Source organism: Theropithecus gelada, chromosome 2 (assembly GCF_003255815.1).
Source record: "Theropithecus gelada isolate Dixy chromosome 2, Tgel_1.0, whole genome shotgun sequence".
In the NCBI taxonomy this organism is placed as follows: Eukaryota; Metazoa; Chordata; class Mammalia; order Primates; family Cercopithecidae; genus Theropithecus; species Theropithecus gelada.
In genome coordinates, this window is record NC_037669.1 from 53,896,945 (window position 1) to 53,922,903 (window position 25,959).

Here is a 25,959-nt window from a genome sequence, read left to right on the forward strand (position 1 = left end):
ACACATGTGTGATACATGCTAATATTTTGTATCATATTCTTTTTTTTTAATAAGCTGGTCATGATGTTCTAAATCCACTTCAGAATTCACTATTGGGTCAAAACTCATATTTTAAAAGCCACAGCTCTTACTGAAAGTTAAGTATTCATAGCTAAAGAGAGACTAGGATAGCACAGGATAGTATAGGCTAGACTAATGTACAATAGGATAGGATGGCATAGCATAGCATAGCATAGCATAGCATAGCATAACATAGCATAGGATGGCATAGCATAACATAGGATAGCATAGCATAGGATAGCACAGCATAGCATAACATAGGATAGTGCAGCATAGCATAGCATAGGACAGCATAGAGTAGCATAGGATAACATAGCACAGGATAGGATAGCATAGCATAGCAGAGCAGAGCATATTATAGGATAGCATAGCATGGCATAGGATAGCATAGGCTAGGCTAGGCTAGGATAGCATGGCATAGGATAGGATAGGATAGGATAGGATGGGATAGGATAGAACAGGATAAAATAATGAAGGTGAGAAGAGGGGAGGGAAAGGAAGAAAAGGGCAGAAGACTTTGGGGGCAGTAAAAACCTAGGGCCTGCCTGGAACCATTTGGGCTTAGTCTATTTGGAGGCAGGTGATTGGACCCAATGAACCCGAGAGACCCTTTTAGCTAGTGGATTCTGGATAGGAATCAAGACAGTCAAAGACACAAACCTCCTCTGAGCTTCCTCGCACAAGAGCTGCCTAGACGGAGGCATTAAGGCCCGCAGGGACTGTAGGAGTTCCTGTCCCAGGGGCTGCCTGTGGTGCCGGCCACACCCCTTAATTGAGGTCCCTGCAGGACTCAGTGTCCTGCCAGTTTTAACTTCTCTCTTTTGTCACATTCACACCTCCAATCACTTGGTTCTGTCCTCTCAGTGGGGCCTGCCCTCTCCATCTGTTCAGATCAGCAACTTGTTGACATTTGGGGTCCAGGGACACTTGTGAGAATCTAAGGACCTTCCCTCCAAATGTGCTCAGATGCAGATATGCATGCAAGCTTTGGTTCAGAGACTCCCATTTCCCAGATATTAGAATCTATGCCCTGAGACTTCCAGCTTTCTAAGTCAGCCTCTCACTCCCGTTCAACCCAGGGTTTCTTTGACCAGTGCTTCAGTCCTCCACCCATTTGTTCATTCATATATTCCTTTACTCACTCAGCTCATCCACCTACTCACTTGCTCACCAAAACACTCTCATGCACCAAGCACTGAGCTAGGTCCTGGAAGGTAAAAATAAGACTGAATCACAGGAGGGAAATTTCTGCTTCAAGCAACTTCCAGGTGGTAGGAAAGAAAGACTTATAGACAGGAGGTCATGCCTTATGTCATCAGGGGAGCAAAAAGAATGGAAGAGCACAGAAAGAGTGAGTCCCTCACTGCAAGAGCAGTCCAGAAGGGCTTCTCCAAGGAGGTGTCAGCCCATAAAGGATGATGAGGAATTCAGGACTTGGAAAATGGGGATGGAAGGAAGAAGGCAACAAGACATCCCCACTCCATGCCCAGCCCTTTATACGTGGTAATAACAATGGCTGCATTTACTTAGCACTTCCACACACGAAGCATTCAACATGAATGAGTAGGCATGATTATCCTTTTACACATAACAAAGGTCAGAGAAGCTACTCATAACTTGCCCAGGATTGCCCAGTGAATGAATGGCAACCAGACATGGGGGTCACAGCAAGTCCTGCCTGACTCCAAGGTCACACATTCAACCACCAGGCTACCTATGTACACAACCTGCAACACTCATGACAGCCATGCAAACCCTGTGTTATTTTCACATTTTGATGTGACTACGCTTGCTGGTTATGCTATGTCCAGTCTATATTGGGTGGACTAAACCAGTGGGGAGTCATTAAGAGGGTCACTTATAACCTGGCCAAATGTACCCTCACTGTGCCCAGGCACCATGTACAGAAGACTGCTCCTCAATTACTACAGTGACACGGTTTATTAGGTGGCTGAGGATAATTTTGAAGCAATTCCATTGTTTAGAGTTCTGAATCAATGCTCTCAGAAAAGTCAAGTCATTCAGTTTGTAAGTGACAAAGCAGAGATTTTAAACACAGTCCTCAAAAATGGGAAATTAGAACCAGCAAAGATTGGTGACAGTGGGTCCTGTGGACACACCCTGAAAGGCTGGATTATTTTATTCAGAAAATGTCTCTATTCTACAATGATGGCAACCTCCCCAGCCCACTCATGGCCCCCGCACCACCAATTTCTGCATCCCTGTTTCCAAATCAACCATCAGCTCAATTGACACGTCACATAATCGACACAATCTCTTGCTATCATATGTAATGTAATTCAGAAAAGGTGCAGGTCAAATATATTATAAAAGAGCAGAAATCAATATTAATATTAATAAAAATAAGAGGCCAGTAATCAATAAGGCTTGATGGTTTCTGCAGAGAGCTAAAAGTGCTATAAAATCTCCAGTTTCACTTAGCTTTGCATGCAGCATCTATGATAGATCTTTGGCATTTCATATACATTCTTGATTCATTTCCTTCAAAATTACCACCCCCTCCCGAAGCCAATCAGCTTAAGTCTGTAAAACATCAGGGTGAGGCTAAAAACCCATTGCTTTCATTTAGTAGTTTCCACTTTTGCCTGTATTGTGTGGTAGAAGATTAATTATCCAGAATGTCCAAGAGCTGACCTGTTCCGGATACATAATATTTGGAACTCAGCTATCTTAATTCCCAATGCTCACAAAATTTAAGGAAAATAACATTACCGTGTAAAACATAAGAACAACTCAAAAATCATAAAAATTTGTGCTTCACCTGTGGGAGTACTTCGATGTGACTACACTTGCTGGTTATGCTATGTGCAGTCTATATTGGGTGGACTAAACCAGTGGGGTGTCATTAAGAGGGTCACTTACAACCTGGCCAAATGCAACCTCACTGTGCCCAGGCACCATGTACAGAAGACTGCTCCTCAATTACTACAGTGACATGGTTTATTAGGTGGTTGAGGATAATTTTGAAGCAATTCCATTGTTTAGAGTTCTGAATCGATGCTCTGCTTCTACATTATATTCAGGAGAACTACATTCCCTCCACTGGTATCCACACCTTCATTTTTACACTTCTTTTATAAAACCACAAACCAAGGGAAATAAAACCAAGGGAAATAAAATATTCAAATCAATTGCCCAAAGATCACAGTGCAGACAAAGAGTTAGGCTGCCAAAATGAAACCACTGGCTGGCAGGCATTAGCGCAGAAAAAAATCATTTGTAAGCTGAGGTTTGAGAACCTCGAGTCAGGGTACAAAAGGTGGTTTAGGGGCATCATTATGTAAGGCACACAAGCGGAGAGTGGTATGAAGGTTGAAATTCAATGCTGAGGATAGCCTGTGTCTATAGTTCTTTTAAAGCCACTTTAAAAAGTGGCTCTTTAAAAGTTACTTCTAATCTGTTTCTACCCTTGGCCACACCAGACACTTGGACATCATCTTTCACTTTTCCCAAGAACAACTATGTATTGTCAAAACCACACAGATTCTTGTCATCCAGAGACTGCACATAAGTGACACACATACTGCTACTCTTCCCTCTTGTGCCTTGCCAGATACCACTAATAGATCACAGCATTCTTTGCAGCTAAGCTTGGATGCAGCCTCAGAGCCCTCTACACACCACTCCAGGCAGCCCGCCGTAATCAGCTGGGATGAAACCCATCTATCTGCTACCCTTGGTCTAGTCCATGTTTCATTTATGCTTTTGCAGACTCTCCTGCAGGTCAACAGAATGGTAAGACCCAGGTCTTGTCCTTGAGGAAGGAATTTATGCACATGAGCATCTAGGAATGAAACTCCTGGGATCATGACACCATACAATGAGAGTCACACAAGAAAAGGAGGCTATGCAGACAGGTTGGGAAGGTGCTTCCAGTGTCTCTGGGAAGGGATCCAGCCTTCTCCTGTCTGTGAACATGGGCTGGAGCAGGGTTTCCAAAGATAAGCAGGAATGGGAGAGGCTGGGTCAGGCAGGGAAGATGTGGAACTAGCCAAGGATGTAGAAATAGGCAGAGGGCATTGTCTGCCCCCTCGTATATCCAGGAACCTCCAGGTTGTCACTCAGGTGTGCTCAGAGTTAGCTTCACCTCTCTTCTCAGCTTCCCCCACATTCAATCAGTGATCAAGTCTTGCCAACTAGATATCCAACTACATTCTGAAGTTACACCCCCTTTTCACCCCCACTGCTGGTGCCATTCATCACCTTTCTTCTTGGTCACTGACAGCCCATACTGTCCACACTGCAGCTGCAGTTACAAAAATAATAATCCTGTATGTGTCTTCCCTGTTCCTGAGTCTAACCTCAGCCTCGCATTCAAGGTTGTGGGATATGATGAAAGGGTTGGGTTTAGAGTTGGATAATGCTGGTTCAGTCCTGGCTCTGCCCGGGCTTGCCGTGTGACTTGGCCAGTCTCCACCCTTCCCCAGACTACCAGGTTCCCTGCTGTTGGGGAATGTGCCAGGCCTCTTAGGCCTCCTTGCAGTTTCTCAGTCTCTCTTTGTCCACAGAGTCCATCCCCAGCTCCTTGGCCACCCAAGATGTTCGTCCTGTGTGTGTCTGAGTCCCCACAGGCAGAGGATTCCTCCAAGTCAGGGCCCTGCCCTCCAGTTGAGAACTTATTGTCCTCTCTATCTTAAAGGTCTGGAAGCCAAGGCTCAGAGTGGTCCATTTAGAATGTCTGTCTCGCTATAGAAGCCACCCTCTTAGCCTCATAAACCATACTGCCTGCCCAGATGTTGCTGAGAGGATGAATTATCCTGTCCTCCCTGAGCCCCATCCCACATTCATCACCCTTGTCATTCTGCATCCTCCCAGCACCTAAAATTGCTCTCCATCAGCATTTTTCTTGCCTTGTAAGTTTAAGATTTCTACAATATAAGGGTTTGGTCTTTTGTTTTCCCTGCTGTATCCTCAGCACCCAGAACAGTGTATAGCACATAAGGTGTGCTCAATACATATTTGTTGAACAGAGGAACAAAGCAGCAGGCTGAGATCTGGAACTCTGAGGTTACAATGCAGGTCATTAGGAACACTGCTCTGTGCTGCATCCATATGTGATGCTGGGTCCACATAAAACAGGATTCAGAAAATTGAATAGGATTTTCAGAGGCATGTTTATAAACAAGGACATCACAAAGGATTTGGCTTTAAAAGACAGACCAGGTCAGATACAGAGGGCAGGGCAGCTCAGATGCAAAGTGTCCCTTTCAAGATGTGTGAGGCCCCAGAATTTGTCTGGAAGAGGCAAGAGGCCACAGCAGGGGTCAGGCATTATGCTGAATTATGCAGCATTTGGTGATGGGTCTAATAAGGTCTCTGACAAGGTATCATCAAGCCTGGCTGTTCCTGGCCACTGCCAGTAGTGGCCCAGGCCCAGAAGGGTGGGTGTGGAGAAGGGAGGGTCTAATCTGTCAGAACCCTCAGTCCATGAAAGGAGGCATCACTGCCCAAAACACACCCCTTGGTTAAGAAAGAGTTTTCATTATTGTTTAATTCCCTTTTCACAGGTCAAGGCTTTCTGAATATAAAGGTTAGCACAATTGGTGGTAATTATACTGTATCCTGTTTTAATTGACGCTAATTGCTCATTTACATCCCAATTCTGGGATTGTGGGGTGGTTTTCCCCCTACTTCCAGGACACGGCCATTTATTTCAGAGCAAGGAGATTGTCTGATCATTTGGAATGCCACAAACATTGTAGAAGGGCCACCCCACCCTAAGTTTTCCAGGATAATGGAGTCAATTGGAAAGCCAAGTCTTGTTCAAAAGGCATCCAAAAAAGCAGAGTAGTGTGGGGCAAGAACCTAGGACCACAAAATCAGAAGATCTAATGTTCTGGGCAGCTGGGGCCAGTTCCACACCCTCTCTGGGCTGGCATTTACCATCTACAAAGAGGCAAGGATAGACTAATCCAAACTTCAATCAGTCATAGTATCTTCCCAGTATTTTTTTTTTTTTTTGCCATATACACATATCACCTTTGTATTATTTATTTAATATTTTTTAATTGTACTAATATTAATTAGTACATTCTTTAATATTAAACAAATATGCATAATGAGAAAACTGTGAATTACCACCATAAACAGAAAACTATGATCTCTTACTGCAAATGGAAAGTAACTACAAAAATAAATGTGATGAAAATAAAATGTGATTAAATTCTAGCCAACGGCTCTGAGTCTGAGCTGTGTTCTGTCTTTGTTCAAAAGCAGGAGAAGCAAGTTCTAGAGAGGTGCTAAAGATAAACCAGCACCTCAGCGTACCTTTCACCTTAAGGGACATGAAAAGGGAAGAGCTGTCTCACTTCGTAATTGGATGCTCTGCAGTCTGGGTTCATGGATTATCACTGAAATCATCCTGTGAACTACCAGCGGAAAGAGCTCTTTCTGGATTTGTGGGAAAGGACCAGATGGATGCTTTCTGAGGTCCTTCCCTGCTCTCTCAGTCAGCCACAAATGACTTGAGTCCACAGCCAGGACTCCTTGGAGCTATCCAGGGTCCTGACACGGATTTGGGTTGAACCTTCTGTGAACCTGCTACCCAGAGCCTTGGAAAATGCTGCTATTAACAGAACACCTACCGGGTGCCAGAAATATCTCATACAGTATCTCTAACTAATTTTCACACAACTTGAGTAGGTTCTTTCCACACTTTGCAGACAAAAATTCCTCTGAGCCTAGGCAGACAAAAATCCCTCTGAGCCTAGGGAGCTCTAGGTCACAGAGCTGGAAGTATTCAGAAGTCTGCTCTCTCCAGCACACATGCTGCACTCTGCCACACATGTGGCCAGGTGCTGCCATCTTGTCGTCTCCTCTGGCTGTCTTTAACCTCAAGTGTTCAGTTTGCCTGACATTTGGCAGCAACTCATAATCCATCGCCCACTCTCCCAGCCAGGGGGACACTGTGCAGTTCCACCCCTCCCCCACGTCCACTTCCAGTCAGTCTCGCCTCTATCTCTCAGGTGCATCTGCCCATCCCATATGGCTGGAAAGCATGGCACTGAACATCCAATCCCTAGACAATCACTCTTTTAAATATCAACTGATTTTTCTCCCCTTTGGTTTCTTAGAGACCACTACCTGCGTTCCCAGGAAAGAACACTAGAGCAGTCAACTAACAGTCTGGCATAACTCCCACAAAGACACTATTTATCTTTGGGAATAAAATGCTAAGAGAATGCATATCTAAAGAAGGAAGGCCACCCTGGACACATCTGGCCTCCTCACAATTTTTACCACTGTTGGAGGTGTTGTTCTAGAACATTCTAACAGAAATAGTAAGTGTAGGGGAAAACTTTCTGTTTTAAGCAACCAAATTCTAAATAGGTAGAGTCATGTTTTCACAAGAAAACAGTGGCATTTCTTCAAGGGGTAATGGTATTTTAACAATGCAGTGGTATTTCCATGAAGAGTTAAAGTTATAATTTTTTGTACAAGTGTAAGTGGTGTATCATTAGCTGTGAAAATTAGCCCGTGTGTGGGGCCTAAAATAATCTAACTAAACACTGACCCATGTGGGATCCACATTTCAGGGCACTATCCCTGGGCTGGGTTGAGGAGGAAGAGAAGAAAGGTATTGAGAGGCAGGACTGGAGCTGGGAACAGCCCAGCAGGCGGTCCCCATCCCACCACAGCACAAAGACCATGACTCTATTCTCCCTCTTCTGCAGTAACAAAACCCCTCATTTTCGAAAAGACCTATGGCTGCCCTGAATAAAGACATCTCCCAGCTTCCTTTGTAGATAGATATGGCCATCTATGTTTTGGCCAGCAAGATAGAAATGAAGGTGCCATGTACAGCTTCCAGGTCACGTCCTTAAAGGGAAGGGCTGCATCCCATCCTTCCTTTCTTGCCCTTCCCATGGGCTGAAATGAAAACAAAGTCTTGGGCCATCTTAAGCCATGTAAATGAGGGCAACACCCTAAGGAAAGCAAAGCAACAGAACAGAAGGAGTCTGGGTCCCTGAAACCAGCCAGCTCACACCCATACTGTTATGGGAGAGAGAAATAAACTATCCTATTTGTGCTCCTGTTCTCTGAGGCCTCCACTATAAGGATGGAAGCTAAATATCAAACCACCAATTGCCTCTGTGATCTTGGGTGGGTCCTGTTTCTGCCCTGAGTTTGTTGTTTTTCACCAAACGGAGGCACTAGCCCAAATGATCCACACTGTTTCCTTCTACTCAGACATGAAGAGAAGATTCTGAGGACAACCCAGGAGCTGAAGGTGGACCCTTAAGAGTGACCATCCTTCTACACCTGGAGTCAACCAGGAACAGCAATAAATGGAATCAGGAAGTCTTCAGAAAGTTTTGTCTGTGTAAAGAGCAGTTAGAACAGCTTTGCCAAAGATATCACTATGTCTTGGGAAGCCACAGTTTTTTTTTTTTTGTTGTTGTTGTTGTTGTTTTTGCTTTTGTTTTTGTTGTTGAGACAGAGTCTCACTCTGTCGCCAGGCTGCAGAGCAATGGTGAGATCTTGGCTCACTGCAGCCTCCGCCTCCTGGGTTCAAGTGATTTCCTGCCTCAGCCTCCCGAGTAGCTGGGACTACAGGTGCTTGCTACCACACCCAGCTAATTTTTTGTATCTTTAGTAGAGACGGGGTTTCACCGTGTTAGCTAGGATGGTCTTGATCTCCTGACCTTGTGATCTGCCCACCTCAGCCTACCAAAGTGTCGGGATTACAGGCGTGAGCCACCGTGCCCGGCCACCACAGTTTTAGCTTTCTCTGCCACAGTTTAAAATGGGCCTGACGGGATGGCCAGATTTGGCATAGGCCCCATCACCAAGCACAAGCATGGGCTTGGCGGTCCATGAGACCTTCCTAAGCTTCCATCTTCCTTCTGTGTGAAATGAGGATAATGCCTATTTCAAATGATGTCGTGAGGATTGGTTAGAGATCACTCTGCAAAGCATCTGACATGAAGACTGCTCAATAATTAGAAAGCTTGTGGCTGCCTTCACTCACCATCACTGTGCAATAAGCAATGTCTGTCCAACCCAGTGAGCGAGTGGCCTTGGCTGGCAGAGAACAACCTATCTGGGGGTTCAAGACTACAGACAAAGAGGCAGGAATCAGCTCTGTCTCAGCTGTGAAGGGCACTGGGAAATGGCTCTTGATAATCCTTGTGGATCTTCTCCCTGATAGATGGGGGTGGCAGTGGAAGGCTGGTGTTAAGAGGTGATAATTCATTGGCTGGGAAAATCTGAGTGAATAGAACCCAGAGACAAGAAAGACCTCAGGACAGAGGAGAAGCATACACAGCTGTTTGGAGGAGCTGCAGCAGCCAGACTCGAATGAAGGACAGAGGGAATCAGCCAGAGTGGCCACTATGGATGAGAATCCTCTCTGAAGTCCTAACTGTGGCAGCTGATGGGCCAGGGTGCAGACAGTGCCTAGAAGGAAGGGAAAAAATTATATCTGGATGAAACCAAATAAGATCATACTCCAATTTAAAATGATAGAACGCACTCAAAGCTGAGTTGAAGGGAAGCAGGGGACCCAACTGCACCACCACAGATACACATAACAGGGAGGAAGCCTGCCCTGTAAAGAGGGATGCCAGGCTTTCAGGAGTAGCCAAGGTCAACAAACATCTCCAACCTTTCGGATGCACCAGGAACCTGGAGAGGAAGGAGCTTGGGGGCTCTCCATTGAGGGGCACATGGTTGCTGGGGGCTCATGCACAGTTGTGGGGGAAAAGTGGTTGAGACTTCTCAGATACTGACAGGAAAACACCCCTCCCAGCCCTGAGAGGTCACAAGGGAGGGGCGTTTTCCTGTCAGGCATCATCGGGGCTGGGGTAAGAAACCACACAGCTAGGAGCTTAGGGAATAGTGTCACTCTTTCTTCTCACCAATGGTTGGGAACATAAAGATCACCTACACCCATGGCTCATTCCAGCCCTGAGAGTCCAAGACTCTATTATTTGGTAATGAGAGATATCCTAGTTGGACACAGAGGGCTCAAGAGGAAAAAATGCTTCACTTGGGAGAAATGGAAGATCAGAAGATACCTAATAATAATAGGACTGACATTTATCGTTTGCTTGATGTGCCTTATTCTTACATTACCCAATTCTAGAAGACAGAAAATATCATTCCCATTTCACAGAGATGGACGCTGAAGCACCCAGAAGTTGAGCATTTGACCTGTGGTTACAAAGCTAGATAAAGGCAGGATTCAAACTCAGAGCCACTCAGCTCCGAAGCCCTGAATGGACCCCTCGGGAGTTCAAGTTCCCCTATGAGCCAACTATGTTCATCTCACACCATGTCCTCTTGTGTCCCCTGAACAAACCCTGCACTTCCCTGCCTGCAAACCTTTGCTTTCGTGTCACCCTTCACCTGAGTGGGACAGTGGAGGTGAGCAAAGGAAGGTCCTTTTCTCTTCTCTACCTATGAAAATCTTGCTGACCTTCGAGACCAGTTCAATGACCATGTCTTCCAGGACTCAGTCAGAGGCCATCCAGGCAGAACAAAACACTCCTGTCACAGCCTACAACACACTGAGCAATGTAGCATACAGATATGGAGAGCCATCTTGGCTTCAGAAAATCAAAGTTCACATCCAGCCTCTGGCACTCTGTATGCATGTGGCTGACTTTTGGCAAGCTATTATCTTTCTAGGTCTTGATATTCTCTTCTGTAAAGTGGGGATAGCAATGAAGCAGATGAATTCAATCCCTTTAAGCCTCAGGCTCTTAATCTGTGAATCACAGACCATAGTTCCCACCTCTCTTGGTAGGTGTGAGGATTAAATGAGCCCATATCTACACAGCACCAGGTACAGTGACCTGACACATCAGCCCTCAGGAGACAGTAGCTCCCCTTCCTCCTTCTACTTAGCCCTTATTTCATTCTGCCTTGTAACACGGGCAGCTGTTCACAGACCTGGCTCTCTCTTTACTTGGTATCTACTCAAAGGCAAGGGCTTTTTTCATCTCTACAGGCTCTGAAACACTTCCTGAGAAGACCTACATAGACTGTAAATAGTTGATGAATGAATAAATTCAGACCTCAATAACATGGTAAGAACAAACAGAACATAACAGGACATAACCCCATATGTCTGCAATAGGCTCTGGTGTGAACAGTCCATGTTCGCATTTCAGCCTCTCCATCTGAGAGCAAAACACTCGCAGTTGAATTCCGTTCATATCCATCCATGGAGCCCACAGTGTGCCAGGCCCTGTGCTGGATTCTGAGAGCATGCTGATGAATGACCTGGGTCCCTGCCCTCAAGGGTGTGTGAGCTAACCCTAGCACAGATGTATATGACTGACAGTTCACAGGATGACAGCAGAGGGCCTCAGGCACATGCACAGTGGTGTGAGCAGGTTGGGTGGCAGTGGTGTGCCAGAGATCTCCACCTGGAGCTGAACTCTGAAGGGGGAACAGCATGTTCCCATTGCTCTAGAGTCCTGATCTGGAATGTGCTACATGAAGAAAGTCCTTAAAGCAAGAAGAACCCAGAACACAAAGCAGGCAGAATTCTTCAAGCTGGGAAAAATCACCTCCAAGGAAAGACATGAGCCCTGTATGCAACGGTGACAAGATACTTAAATAGCAACCATGCTCATTAAGAAGGCTAAGCACAATTTAAATCCCTGTCCACAGGATATCTAAAATTCACTGGACGAGGCAGTCTAGTGTTTAAGCCTATTTCATGGTGAATTAAGGTTAGCGAGGGAGTCAGTGCTATTGATTTTTACACAGCTGTACCATAAAGACCACGAAAAGAAAACAAACCAAGCCCGAGCAACATAAACATTCCACACAGTGCCCAGCCAAGCTTACACTGGTATTAGGAGCTATTATTTACTGCCTGGAAAACATACGAGGAACCTTGGCTAATAATGATTTAAATCCCGTCCATCTCTCTTAGACTAGAAGGCTGGTGTCACTGTGGCGACCAAGGTCACCATTAAAGCACACGTTCCCCAGGCAAGGATGTACCAGTGGCGGGACACTGCCAGACAACAAGCACCACCCCATGTCCTCTCACTCCCTTAAAAACACATGATGGAGTTGCAGAGAGGAGGGATCCGATATTCAGGGGCTGCATTTGGAGCCAGAAAGAGCAAGGTGCTGCCTTGTTCCTACAAGCATCTCCTGTTCTGAAAGGCAGACTCTCCTCCCATCCATCCAATTGACCAAGGACTCTGGGTTCTCCTGGGTCCTTCCTCAGGGATCCTGAACAACAAGATCCCTCCCAGCTCACCCATGCTGGTTGCAACATGCTCCTTTCAAAACTGCTTCACTTCTTGGAAGAAGAATCAATGCTCGCCTCTTGTTCTCACCTCACTTGAAGACACTCTATCCTCTTTCTTTCACTTCTCACTTGGCAGCCATCCCACAGGACACCAGGGCCCCCCAGGGACTATTACAATCGTCCAACCTAATGACTTCTTCATGCTTGCTCGTCTCCTATCTTTGCAGCTTTAAAACTCTCCTTCATTGGACTTTTCTAGTTTTCTGCTTCCTTTCTCCATGATTTTCTTAAGTCTCTTTCACAGATTCATTACTTCGTGCTTTTTTTATTTGTTTGTTTTTGTTTTTGAGACAGACTCTCACTTTATCGCCCAGGCTAGAGTGCAGTGGTGCAGTCATTGCTTGCTGCAGCCTTGACTTCCTGGGCTCAAGTGATCCTCCCACCTCAGCCTCCAAAGTAGCTAGGACTACAGGTGTTCACCACCATGCCCAGCTAATTTTTTAAATTATTTGTAGACATGGGGTCTCGCTATGTTGCCCAGACTGGTCTTGAACTCCTGGGCTCAAGCAAGCCTCCCACCTTGGCCTCCCAAAATGTTGAGATTACAGGCCGTGCCCAGCCTCTTCATGCATTCTTTCAATCAATGAATCAAATAACCAATCAATCAATCAACTTCAATTAGCATCTGTTATCTGCCAGCTACTGTGTTAGGCACAGGAGCAAGTCCTGCCTCACAGGTAGCTCTCAAAGGAAGCTGCTCTCTACAGATTTCCAAACTGTTTCCCAGAAGTGGGGCCTCATCCAGATCCTATTCTCCACTCTCCTGGGTTTTCTTTCCTATTCCTATGGGTTTAGGAGCCACCAATGTACTGATGCTCTTTAATCCTCCTCATGCAGTGGTATCTCTTGAATTTAAGCACATATTTTCAACTCTCTTATGTATATGTCTACCTGGATTTCCTATGAAGACCTACAATTTCTATGAAGACCTACAAAGTTGAGTATGTGGATACTCAACACCAAAATTATCACTGTCTCCCCCAAATCTGTTCCTCCTTCTGTGTCCCCCTTTTAGATAATGGTGTCATCCAAGCTACAACCTCTATGTGTCTTCTTTGATTTCAGCCTCCCTGCTTCCCACTCTTCAAGGATAAACCTTTTGACAGGGAGGAATGCATAGTCTGACTCCACTTCCCAGAAGTTCCAGCACTCCATGGAAGGTGCTCTTACCCAGTATGGCCAGTTCCAATGGACGTGCCCAGCCCAGCACACGTCTTACAACCCTCGCCCTCCTTCTCCCACCTTGAAGCCTCTTTAGCCTGGATTTTCCCTTCTTAGGGAACCCTTCAACTTCCTCTTCCTCTCAGCCTCTTACATGTTGGTGCTCCCCAAGTCCCATCTTCACTCTTGTGCTCTTCTCTCTTGCATTCTCTTCCTGGCTATCCCACTTGTTCCCAGAGCTCCAATTCCATCAATTCTAAGATAAATGTTTTAAAAACGGTTCACCTTATTATCTCTGAAATCAGGATGGTTCCCAAGTGGCAGCTGCAATGTAGTTTCCACTGCCAGAATAGAAGGGACCAAGGACATAGCTGTTCCTATTGTCATCACTATAGCTGAGCTAAGGGCTTTGTTGGATAAAATATTTTAAATTAATTTAGTCAATTACTATGTGAGATTTAGAATGTCTTTTAAAAAGATTACACTATGTCTCTGCAGAAAGGCACAGAAATAGGGATAAATTTTGATACTCTAAAGAAAATAGAAATCATTGGTGAAATGATCACACTTCCATATTTTCTTGTAAAGAAACAACCAATTATTTTGTGGATCCAAGAAAAGAAGATATCCCCAAGTAAATGAAGCTATGTTACATTCTGTTACTACAATACATACAAACTGATTGCCAAAAAATACCCCAGAAAACACACCTGAGAAGAAGAATCTGCCAATTCCTTTGGAAGAAACTTCAAAGCAACAAGAGAGTCTGGTATGACTATTCTATGTGTCACACAGGAACAATGTTAAAGCAATGGATAGTAGATTAATTGGGAGTGTTTTTACTTCTGGTAAATGTTCTTAACTGAAAGCATTATGTACCTTCTGGTACATAAAATAATGACGTAACTTAGGTTAGACAAAATATGGCATATTAGAGGTTTCTCATTTTGGGAAGACACAGGTCCCTTCAAAAACACGATGGTATCTACAGACCCTCACCCTAGAAAAATGTATATATCACACAATCTCAGAATTTTTATACAATTCCAAGGGGTTCATGGACACGTTGAAACATCCACGGGCTCCAGGTAAAGAAATCCTAACATATATGCTAACAATTCCACTCCATCTGAGCTCAGACATACCTGTCTGCTACCCAAACATCTCTACCTGCAGAGTCACAGACATTGCAGACTTAATGGGTCCCCAAAGAATGGTCTCCCTCAACTCCAGCCAAAACTCGGCCTGCTACCATATTTCTCCATTTCACCTACCAGCACCACTGAGCACTGGGCACTCAAGCCAGAAAGCCAGGCTTCATCTGGGGCTGCTGTGTCTCCTTTACCCTCTACATTGGGTCACAGAGGGCTGACTCATACTCTTGCATATTTCACAAATACTTACTCTTCTCTCCACCTCAAAGTTGTCACTATCTCCTACCCAAACTACTGAATGGCTTGTGTTCTGGTCTCAGCCCCTCCTATTCATTCCACATGCCACATTTTATGGTGGTCTTTTTATAAAGCTTGGTCATAGCATCCCCTGGCTTTAAGCCTTCTGGTGCCTCTGCATTGCTCTCCATTTCTTACCAGGCTTGTCTACAAGCCCTTCATAAGCTGATCTCTACCTACCAATCCAGCCTGCTTCTCTTCATACACCCTCAAGGGCTGCCCATTCTGGGGATAAAGAACTTGTTCCATTCCTTTCCAGAGCCATGTTCTCTCTCTCTCTCTGGACAATCCCACATGCTGCACAGGACCAAGTCTTAGATATTTGCCTTTATATCTCCTTGACTTACCAGAATACCTAAAAACCAGTAGGTGTTTAATAAGTGTATGTTGAATTAATTTGAAGGCACATAGCTCTGTAAAACAATAACACAGTATTAAATGCCATAGTGAGATAGAGAAACAGAGTGGGTTCCAGTCCCAGCTCTGTGACCTTGAGCAGGTTACTGTACCTCGCTAAGTCTCAGTGTGCCCACCTACAAAGTGGAAACAAAAATAACTACTTCAAAGAATTATTGTGAAGATTAAATGACATAACGTAAGTTAGTGGTCACAACAAGAGCAGTACATCCTCTAAGGGTCAACCTGGAGACATGTAGAGGCATTTCGAGTCATCATAAAGATAGAGGTGATGCATTTGATGGCCAATAACTAGAGATGTTGAGAATCCTACAGTGTGTGGGGCCATCCTCACACAGCAAAAAACTCTCCTGCTTCTCAAGATTTCCGCATGTGCCACTTCCTGTGGGGTGGGGAGGAGCTGTTTATAATTATTCGAGTGAGAAGCTAACTCTGTTTTACATATATCCTCGAAGTTTTTTTTAACCTCATTTTAATATAGACTGAATTTTCCAGAAATGCAATTACCATGTAAAGTGAGGAAAGGCTGTCTCTTTAACTCAGTACTTTACCAAGCATTGTTCATCATTTCAGAAAATCATGTCACTAATGGCTGCACTGTCCACGGAATGTGAGTGATTGACACAACCACCATTGTATTAGTCACTATTTCAGCTATTGCATTCATGGTGATTCTATAATAACATATGTGACTAGTTCTTTTTTAAAGATGTAAAACATGGAGAAAAAGTATGGACAATATTCAGTGGTGCATCGGCTCTCTTGTCTCACATCCATATGTATTTTTTACAAGCTGGTGCCAGCACCTGACTACTTCATTATGTTTTCTTGTGTGCTCGAGCATTTACATATTGAAATACATGCTGTTTTATTTATAATTTGCTCTCTTTTTGCTTTTCCTTTATAATATAGCTAGGGCATCATATCAATTTTCTTGAACGTAACTGTGCAGATTATTTATGAGTTGCATTTCAGGGTGACAAAAGCCATGTTACAAAATCCTTGTCACAAACAAGGGGTGCAGGGTCTGTGAGTGGCTTGTAAAAGCCCTGGCACCAAGGCTGGCATAGAGCAAGCATTTGTTTCCTGGGTGTTGGTACTATTATTATCAATATACTGAGCCGATCACAATTATGACACAACTTAATTGTGATTCAGGATAAGACTCTTGTGTGGCTTCAGCCGAGTGAATTATTGTCTGCTCCAATGTTCTCACTGGGGGTTCTAGTTCATTACACACCAGGGGTTGTCAAACAGGAAGGAAGACAGCTGCTACCCAGCATAGAGCACAATGTGAAGCCTGTTGGTGCCACCTCCACTTTCCCAAAATACACCCCCTACTCAGGAACATCAATGGCTCCCCGCTGCCCATGGGACCTTCCTCTGATAATTGTGCTTCCTCTACTCTGAAGTCTGGCCCAGCCTATGGCTTCCCAACCTCTATAGCCATCCTTGGCTCTACCTTTCCACAACCCTCCTCCAATGTGAGGTCCAGTTCTAGCCCCTCCCCTTGCTCAAAGTGATGCTGAAATCACACCTCTTCCAGGAGGTCTTTCCAGACCACCCCGGGCCACTATAACCTCCTTATCCAAACTCGGTACCAACACAGACTGTGCCAGGATTTGATAATACTTACTCCAGAATCATGTTGATTATCTTCAGTTGAGTGAATCCAATCTTACTTCCCCCACTAAATCGAGACCACTTTGATGTTGGAGCATGGATTTGTAAAAACTACAAGCAATAATGATGAGACTTACATCGGGGTGTTCCCTGCATACGAGCATGGGGGAGCATTTCGACACATCGCCTCACTTGAGCCTTATAACAACCCGTGAGGTGGGGGGCTCTCAGTGCCCCCGGTAAAGCTGAGGAAACAGCTCAGAAGAAAAGAAGGCCTGTGCCCAAGGTCACCGGGGAGGCAGAGCAACCATTCAGACCTGGGCCTGCCTGGTTCCAGAGGTGGTGGAGCCCATGGGCTCTGCTCTCTTCCACCCATTCATTTTCAAATTACCCAGCCCACCACAGGTACCCGGCACATCATAAGCGCTTGTCCTGGTGGGTGGGAGGGAGGGCCCATGCTTGTTGAGGACTCTGTGGGTACCAGGGAGAAAAGCACCGGTTTTAGGGTCCACCTTGGAAGACCTGGGTTTAAATCCTGACTCCTCCACCAGCTGTGGGACCCTGTGCACATCACTTACCTCTCTGGGCCTCAATATCTTCATTTGTAAAGTGGATTTGCCAACACTCGCCTGACAGCCTATTGTGAAGGTTAAGTTAAATCATGAAAGTAGAGGGCCCAGGACAAAGTCCAGCAGTGCTCTGCAAATGATGTGCCTCAGCTCAGCAGGAAGGACCTGGGTCTGTCTGACTCCACTGCTTTCGGGACTCTCTCTTCCCATCATTTCCCTGCTTCCTTCTCAACCTGCAGTCTCCCTCCATTTGCTCCTGGTTATCAGACAAGGGTCTCGCACCTAGAGCTGCACTCTCAGAACCACACACAATTTCTATCAATCCTTTCTTGATTGTCACTCCTTTTCCCCAAGACAAGTTTTCCCTCTGCTCTTCCCTTAGCCTCCGCTGGGGGTGAGGGAGAAGAGCAATTGGTTGAGTGACTGCCAGGAAATGCTAGCATTTTCACTCCAATCAATCAAATGGGTGCTAGCACATGACAGGCATCACAGACTTGCTGGCTGATGGAATCAATCAACAAGTGACCACTCATAGCACATCCCATGTGGCTCACACTAGGAATAAAAAAATACATGCTCTTAGAGTCCCTGGCATGCAATAGGTTCCCAATCAACATAGGCAGAGGAAGGAAAACCGAAGAGAGGAAAGAGGGAAAAGGGAAGGAGGTAAGCTTTCTGGTCATTGTACACATGGTTTCTTTTCCCTAGAATCCCCTACTTCTCCTGCTTCTGGGAAATTAACAACTATCCACATTTCACACCTCAGCTTAACACCACTGGCTCCCCAGGGTCATATTTTTCTTTACCACAGGGAGATTTTGTAACTGTCTGTTTACTAGTCTGACTCGCACTCCAGCCTGTAATCTTGTTTAGAGTTGGTATCTGCAGTGCCTGGCACAGGACATGGTACACAGGACAGGCTTAGTAAATATTTGTCTCATGGAGTAAGAAATCTCCCTGGACCCACAAGCTTGACAGAGACACAAGAGGCAAACTTAGGGATGCTCAGCTGGATGCTGCTGCTGCTAAGAGCTATGGCAGGAGTGAGGAGATGGCCGAGAAGGATGAGGGTAGGAGAAGTCAGGGAAGGCTTCCTGCAGGAGCAGAAGACAGCAGGGTGTGGCGGAAACAAAAGAGATGAAGAAGTGAGGGATGGAGAATCTAGGTCTGTGCAGTGTTCTAGAGGCAGAAAGTTGCTCTGGATTCATTATCATAGTTCTGCCACTAAAAATTGACTTCAGCCCATTACTTAAACCTTTAGAGCCTCAGTTTTTCACATCTGCAAAATGGGGTGATTAGTATCTACTCCACAGGGTGCTTGTATCAACGGGAGATATTTACTTAGCTAATTGTCACTCGTGTGTTCTCAAGCATATCACAGCCTCATTAGTAAAGTTAGAGGACTGAATTTGCTGATTAGCCCTCTGTCTATCCATCCACATAGCTATTCACTGCGCCCCTACCCATCTCCCCATTCCCCACATATCTACCTACCCGCCTACTCACTCACCCACCCACCCATCCATCTACTCACCCACCCATCCATCTACTTACCCACCCGTTCACCCATCCATCTACGCACCCATCCACACATCTACTCACGCACCCATCCATCTACTCACCTATTCACCATTTTTTATTTAGGCACCTGGTTCAGCACCAGGCAGTCTGTCCTTTGGGAGCTTATTTTATAATGGGTCAAACGTGTGTATAAACATACAGAAAAGTTATAAGTCTACACTACAGGAGGTAGGGAGACTGGACTGAAACAGAGAAGGACGTTGAATGCTGGGCTCAGGAGTGATATTAAGGCAAGGACTCAAATCAGACAGATGTGCATCTGCATCTTGGCTCTATTACGTACTGTCTCTGAGACCTCGAGTGGCTTCCTCAGCCTCTCTCTGCCTTATAAAAGGCAGGAGGGGGATAACAGCATGAGATCCTGGGAGGCTGCTGGGAAAATTAACAGAGAAGATGCTGCATGGTGCTTAGCACAACGCCTGGCTGTGGCCAAGCCTCCCGCAGTGTTAGCTCTGATTACACATGCTAAGGATTAGAAGGCAACACACAAACAAGGAGAGAATGTATAGTGGTGGGATTGGAGGGAACTATTCTTTCTCTTTTTTTCTTTTTTTTTTTTTTTTTGAGATGGAGTTTCGCTCTTGTTGCCTAGGCTGGAGTGCTGTGGTGCGATCTCGGCTCACCACAACCTCCGCCTCCTAGGTTCAAGTGGTTCTCCTGCCTCAGCCTCCCGAGTAGCTGGGATTACAGGCATGCAGCATCACACCTGGCTAATTTTTTGTATTTTTAGTAGAGACGGGGTTTCGCCATGTTGGCCAGACTGGTCTTGAACTCCTAACCTCAGGTGATCTGCCTGCCTCAGTCTCCCAAAGTGTTGGAATTAGAGACATGAGTGAGACTATTATTTTGATTAGAAATAGCTTGTTAAAAGTATTGTTTGGACAATTTCTGAAAATCAGTGTCAGTGCCATAGGTGACGGGGAGTTACTGCCAGGTTCTGAGGGGAGAGCTACACAATGAAAGCCATATGGAAGGAAGCTGCGTCTGGCCATGGTACACAAGAAAGCCAGGACCCCGGCAGGGTACACAGTAGGGTGGCCCACTGGTGCTACCATCCAGGTGTGAGACAGGGCATGCCTGCATGAAGGTACTGTGCTGGCTCTGCCATGTGCAAGGTGGCTAAGGCTATGGTTCCCAGTCATCCATCCAACATGAATCAAGGTGTTGCCGTGAAGGTATTTCATAGATGTGATTCACATCCACGGTCAGGTGACTTTACATCCAGGAGATTATGTGGGATAACCGGGGTAGGCTCAGTCACTCAGAGGAAAGGCCTACAGAGCAGAGTGGAGACTTCCCCAATGAGGAAGAAGTTCTGCCTGTGAACAGCAGCTTCAGCTGCGTGGAGAGTCCCAGCCTACCTCTCCCGATGGCCTGCCCCCACAGTTACTAATTCCTCCACTCGAGCTCTTCCTCTGTATCTCCTACTGGTTCTGCTTCTCTGGTTGGATGCCAACTGACACGGGTGGCAAGAGGGATGGAGGGGAGGGGTGGCCTTGGCAGGTGCTCTGGAGGGGGACCCAGCTCCACATCAATCCTGACTGCACTGGGGCGAGTGGGTCATTGCCCGCAGGCAACAGCAAGTGGGGGTGCCCTTGCAACATGCCAGCTGCGGCTTAGCCATCCAGTCTCAGGCTTGTGTTATCTCTCCCTGCTACCTCAAATGCCCCTTTGAGCTTTAGCTCATCACTGTTCCTGCCACATCTGTCCAAGGCGGCTCACAGGTCCCCCTGCCTGGAGCTGCCCAGACATGCTGGCCCCAGGGTATCTTTCTTCACTGCAGCCCACCTTGGCTGCCAGGCTCACCTGACTCAATCATCCCAGCCTGGGCTCATTCTTTCACAAGTAACAACACTCCACTGTCACTGCATGCGTCATGCTTTAACCCTGACAGAAGGGGAAACTGAGGCCCAGAGAGGTGAAACAGCCCTGGTTGGCCCACACTAACTCACACAGTTGGCAAGTGGTGGGGCAGGGCTCCCGACTCCCAGCTCCTGCTCGTTCCACTCCCCCCACCATCTGTGCCTCATCTTCTCTTATTTCCCCAATTCTTGAGAGCTAATCATTCTTTTACCATTCTCCATAGCACCTAGCACAGAGCTAATATTCAGTAAACACAAAACAAATTCCCCACTCGTTTCTGGCTTAGTTTTCCAAAGCACTGTGCCTCATCCTGCACTGAGAGCAAAGCCACTTTGAATATTTGGTGCCTGCCAAACAGGAGGGTGGCTTCCGGTTTCCCAGGGAGACCCATGTGCACAGGGACAGGACTGCATAGGCACCAGGTGCCAGGAGGGGCTCGGTAAGGGTTAACTGCAGCATCACTGCCCGCCCCTGCCACTGGGACTTCTGGCCTTCTCCAGGCCGCCAGCCACAGGACCCCCTCCCACCCAGCAATCACTGGGACTTTGGGGGGCCTTTGTGCTTTAATAAAGACGGTATTACCAAGTCGCAAAACTTCCCTCCTTTCCAAGCTTCCTTGCTGCCAGGGTTCCTGCTAAAGGTGAAGCCCTGTCATTCAAGGCCAGAGAAAGGGCTGAATCAAGATGCTGAACTCTTTTGACTTAATGTCACAATCTACCGCTCTCCCCAAACCACAGTGGTGTGAGAAGTGCTCCCAACGGTATGGCAGCTTCGGTGTCCTCGGGTTCAGGGCCCCGGGGCAGGGGCTCTCCTGTTTGGCCGCCCAGGCGTTCTGCATGCATCTCATGAACGCTCTAGTTTCCTCTCTGAATGCAGACATCAGTCCTGGCCCCTGGGAGAGTCCTGCCACCAAGGCAGCTCTCCTCTCACTTGAGACTGCAACAAAGGCCACTTGAGGGCCCAGAGACAGCGCTGCCCAGTTCCTTTCCTGGGCCTGTCCTCTGCTCTTTCACACATCCCTTCCTTTTATTTCCCCAGCCCCCCTCTACTCCTGCTTTATGCCTCATTGAGCCATTAGACACTTAATAGGGTGCTCCTGTAGAATAAATTTTCTGTGTGGGGCTCCTGATGGCTCTCCCTGCTGGTGCTCCAGCCCACCTTGGTGGCAGTAGGGGAGGGGAGGAGCCTCCTGCAGCCCCTCTGAGAAATGCCTCCATCTGCAGATCCAAGACCTGCTGGCTTACACCATGGTAAGCCATGATGGGCTCTGAGAGCATCCCCCCATTGTGATCTTAAGGCTTACGCACCATGCACCTTTGTTTTCTCATCTGTGAAATGGGGACGATCCTCACACCTTCTGCATAGGGTTGTTGTGAGCACTGAATGAGTTAAGGCTTTGGAGCAGGGCCTGGAGGGAAGAAGGCGCCACTCAGGCCTCGGCCTTGCAATGACCATCCTCCAGACGACACGATCTGCTTAAGAGTCCTGTGCCACCTCCAATTCCTCTACTTGTGGGTGAATGAAGGAAGGGAAAGAAAAAAATCAATTCAAGGCTCTTTGCAGCTGTTTCTGTGTGAGTGTGTCTGTCTGTCTGTGTGTGTGTGTGTTTTTTTTTTCCTTGCCTTGGTGTCCTAGAGCTTTGAAAAGAATAAAAACAGAGCCCCAAAGCAGTGAAAAGGCATGATTCTTCTTAAAATCCCAGTTAATCCTGCTTCCTTTAAAGTGGCAATAGGAGGAGGCGGTGAAGGGACCAGAATTGTTTCTGAAGCACCCTCCCCTCCCAGCCACTGCTCTTGGAGACCAGGAAATGAGGGGGAAAAATCCATAAATCATCCACCAAGAGAAGGACAGAAGAAGGAACCAGGCAGTAGGGAGAGCAAGGAACAGGAGCCAGCTGGGGAGGGTATAGGGGCAGAGTGGGGGGACACTCGACTGTCTGCTAGGTGGAGGTGGCTGTCTGCAAGGGCAGTGTCCGGGCCAAAGGTCGGGTCAGCCACGCCTGTTCAAAAGGCAAAGGACAGCAAGGTCTCAAAATCTTATATGGAACCAGGCCCTGAAGAACAAGGATGAAACCCCGAGAGGTGTCTCTGATCTGACCACCTCTCTCCATTCTCCTGCCACCTCCTCCCTGGTCCTATGCTAACAGGGCCACACCCTGCCACAGCCCCACCACTCCCCACCAGTCCATTCACAACAAGCAGCCAGAGCCAGCTTGCAGGGATGAAAAGAGACTGTGCTATCCCTTTTGGAACACCTGCAGTGGTTCTCCAATGCACTTAGAAAAAATTCAGCAATGCCTGACCCCCACCGCTTCCCTTCTGATCTCATGCCACCATCTTTCTCAATCACTGACTTTGCTTTGCCTCACAAGTTCACCAGGTCCTTCCCACTTGAGACTTCACATATGCCACTCACTGGCCCCGTCCCATCCTTCTCATCACAGACAGAGGCCATCCCTGACCTCTCTGAGGAGGACACCTGCCCTCATGCTTCCCTCTCCCAGCCCCATGCTTCCTCTCACTGTACTTATGTTGCTGGTTTATCTTCCATCTCTCTAGCCCATGGTAAGCCCCATGGTCTGGTTCACTGGCCATTGAAAAGAATCCCCAGCCTGGTGCCTGGTGTAGCAGGTACACAGTAAATACTTGCTGGGTGAGTGAATGAATAAGCGAGTGAATGAGCAACCTCTCTAGCAAGTGAACATGTGGACATGGGAAATATCCCATTTGGGGCTGGAAGGCTGGAGTGAAATTTTTAAGGATCCTTTAGAAAAGCTCTCCACTGAAAACCATCATGTTGCTTTTTAATATTTGAAATAGTTCACACTTTGGGTGATAGCAATTTACATATTAGCTTCTTGTTAAGTGAGAATTTGTTTGCATAAATTATTTTAATAAATTAGACCATCAGTCCATAAATTTTTTCTATAAAGGGCCAGGTCACAGATATATTAGGTTTTATGGGCCACACTACGGCAATTACTCCACGCTGCCTCCGTAGAAACACAAAAACATCCAGGGATAATATGTGGGTGAATGGATGTGGCTGTGTTCCATTAAAACTTTATTTACAAAAGCAGGCCGCAGACTGGATTTGGCCCTAAAACCATAGTTGGCCAATCCCTGGATTAGATTAAAGCTTACCAAAACCACAAGAGAAGGACACACAGTAATGAAAAGGTTTTTTTTTTTTTTTTTTGGCTTCAACAAATATGCACAGAGATACTAGAAAAATATCACAAAACATTAATATTGCTGTGCATGCTTTGGCCTAAGATAGAGTTTACAATTCTGAATTTATGTGAAATTGTTGTTTCATAGAATATAAAGCATTTCAGTTGTTATCATTCTGCATGTCTGCAATGTTTGTGCAAATGGGAAATTCTAAGGGCAATTTTCATTCTGGAGGTACTAGGGAACTACTGAAGGTTCAATGTTTCTTGAATGTGTGGGTGGGAAACAAAAATGGAGAGGACAGGATGTTTTTGGTGTTTTTCTTTTTAAACAAAAATAGACTTGGTCAATAATTGGATGAGAGGTATCCAACATGCCTGAGTGGTTTCAGACCCAGGAGACCAGGAGAAGGAGCTGGTGACAGGAATGGGCAAGATGGATTCAATTGATGAAAAAAACAAAGACACAGGAAAATCACAAAGACGTCTCCACTTTCTGGTCACTTAATTTCAATTATCCCCACTCCAATTATCCAAACTGAAACTTTGCATCATCCAGAAGATACAAACAGTCTGGAAGTTTTCTCCTGAAGAAAGCAAGCACTTTAGAATCCTATGTTTTCGCAGGACTTAACACACAATTGAGAAAGGCTTTTTTTAAATAGGAGATTTCTGAAATTTCCAGTAGTGTCTAGAGCAAGAACTAAAAAAACTGCTTCTGAGCGAACAGATTGCTCATCAGACCCCGAGGTTGGGGGAAATCCCACATGCCTAACGTCAAAAGATTGTGAGGCATACTGGGAGGTGCCCAAGGGGGTTCGTGGAGAAGAACATGTGTGGATGTTGTCCCGGCAGGGAGACGCTAACACCAGTGCTTCTAGGACTTCACCTCTGGTGTTGTTATAGCCCCATTTCAGATCAACTTATTCATGACCTGATCCCAAATCCTCACTTACAGAACCACCTGCTGAAAGGCCAGGTCTACAGTGTCTGCCTCCCTGAGCAGGTGAAATGCTCACTGAATTGACTTAAAGTTGGGGATATTGTTTTACTATCCCTTGGAGATAGGTGGGGTCTGGGGACTTTTTCTTGAATTAACAAACATTTATTATAAATGGAAATTTGTGCTGAGGCTTGAGTATGGGCAGCAAGCTGGAACTTCAGGGAAGAGATGAAGAGGGAACACAAAGCTAGTCGCAGCTGGACAATAGCTGGGAGATGGGTTTCTTCCTATTCGAACAGCCTCGTGAAAAAGGATCTGGCTAGGTTCCCACAGGCCAGGGGCAGGGGTGACCTCTGCCCACTTGGGAAGTTTCAAATGACCCCATGTTTTATTTTTAGCTGTTTTTGTACAGAACACAAAAAAACCTTTGGGTGCTGGGCTCGTCTCCAAAGTGAAGCAAGTTGTAAACAGGAACAAAAGTGCCAGATCCTCCCCTGAAAAGCCTACCTATCAATTCACGGACTTGGGGTTTCTCTAAACTGCCAGATGTGCCCCCACAGAACCTCATCATTCATAACAAGCTGGGAAACTGGGGACCAGGCTGTCACTCCTGGCCTGATACTTATTCACTATGTGACCTCAGGCAAGCCCTTCCACTCTCTGAGTCTCAGTTTCTTCATCCATAAAATAAGGGCAGAGGTGAACCAAACCATTTCTAAGGATTCTTACAGCTCCAGCAAACTGCATCTCATCCAGGATACTAATGCTGGCCTTGGGCACAGGACACTTGGAGGAGAAACCCAGTCTTCAGGAAAATACTT

At 46.2% G+C, this 25,959-nt stretch overlaps 1 protein-coding gene across 2 annotated transcripts in view; it reads right to left on the bottom strand.

Annotated features, from left to right (window-relative positions):
* The window catches only part of SLC6A11 (solute carrier family 6 member 11), a 121,336-nt gene that overhangs the window by 63,889 nt on the left and 31,488 nt on the right, over positions 1-25,959 (bottom strand). The window lies entirely within an intron of this gene.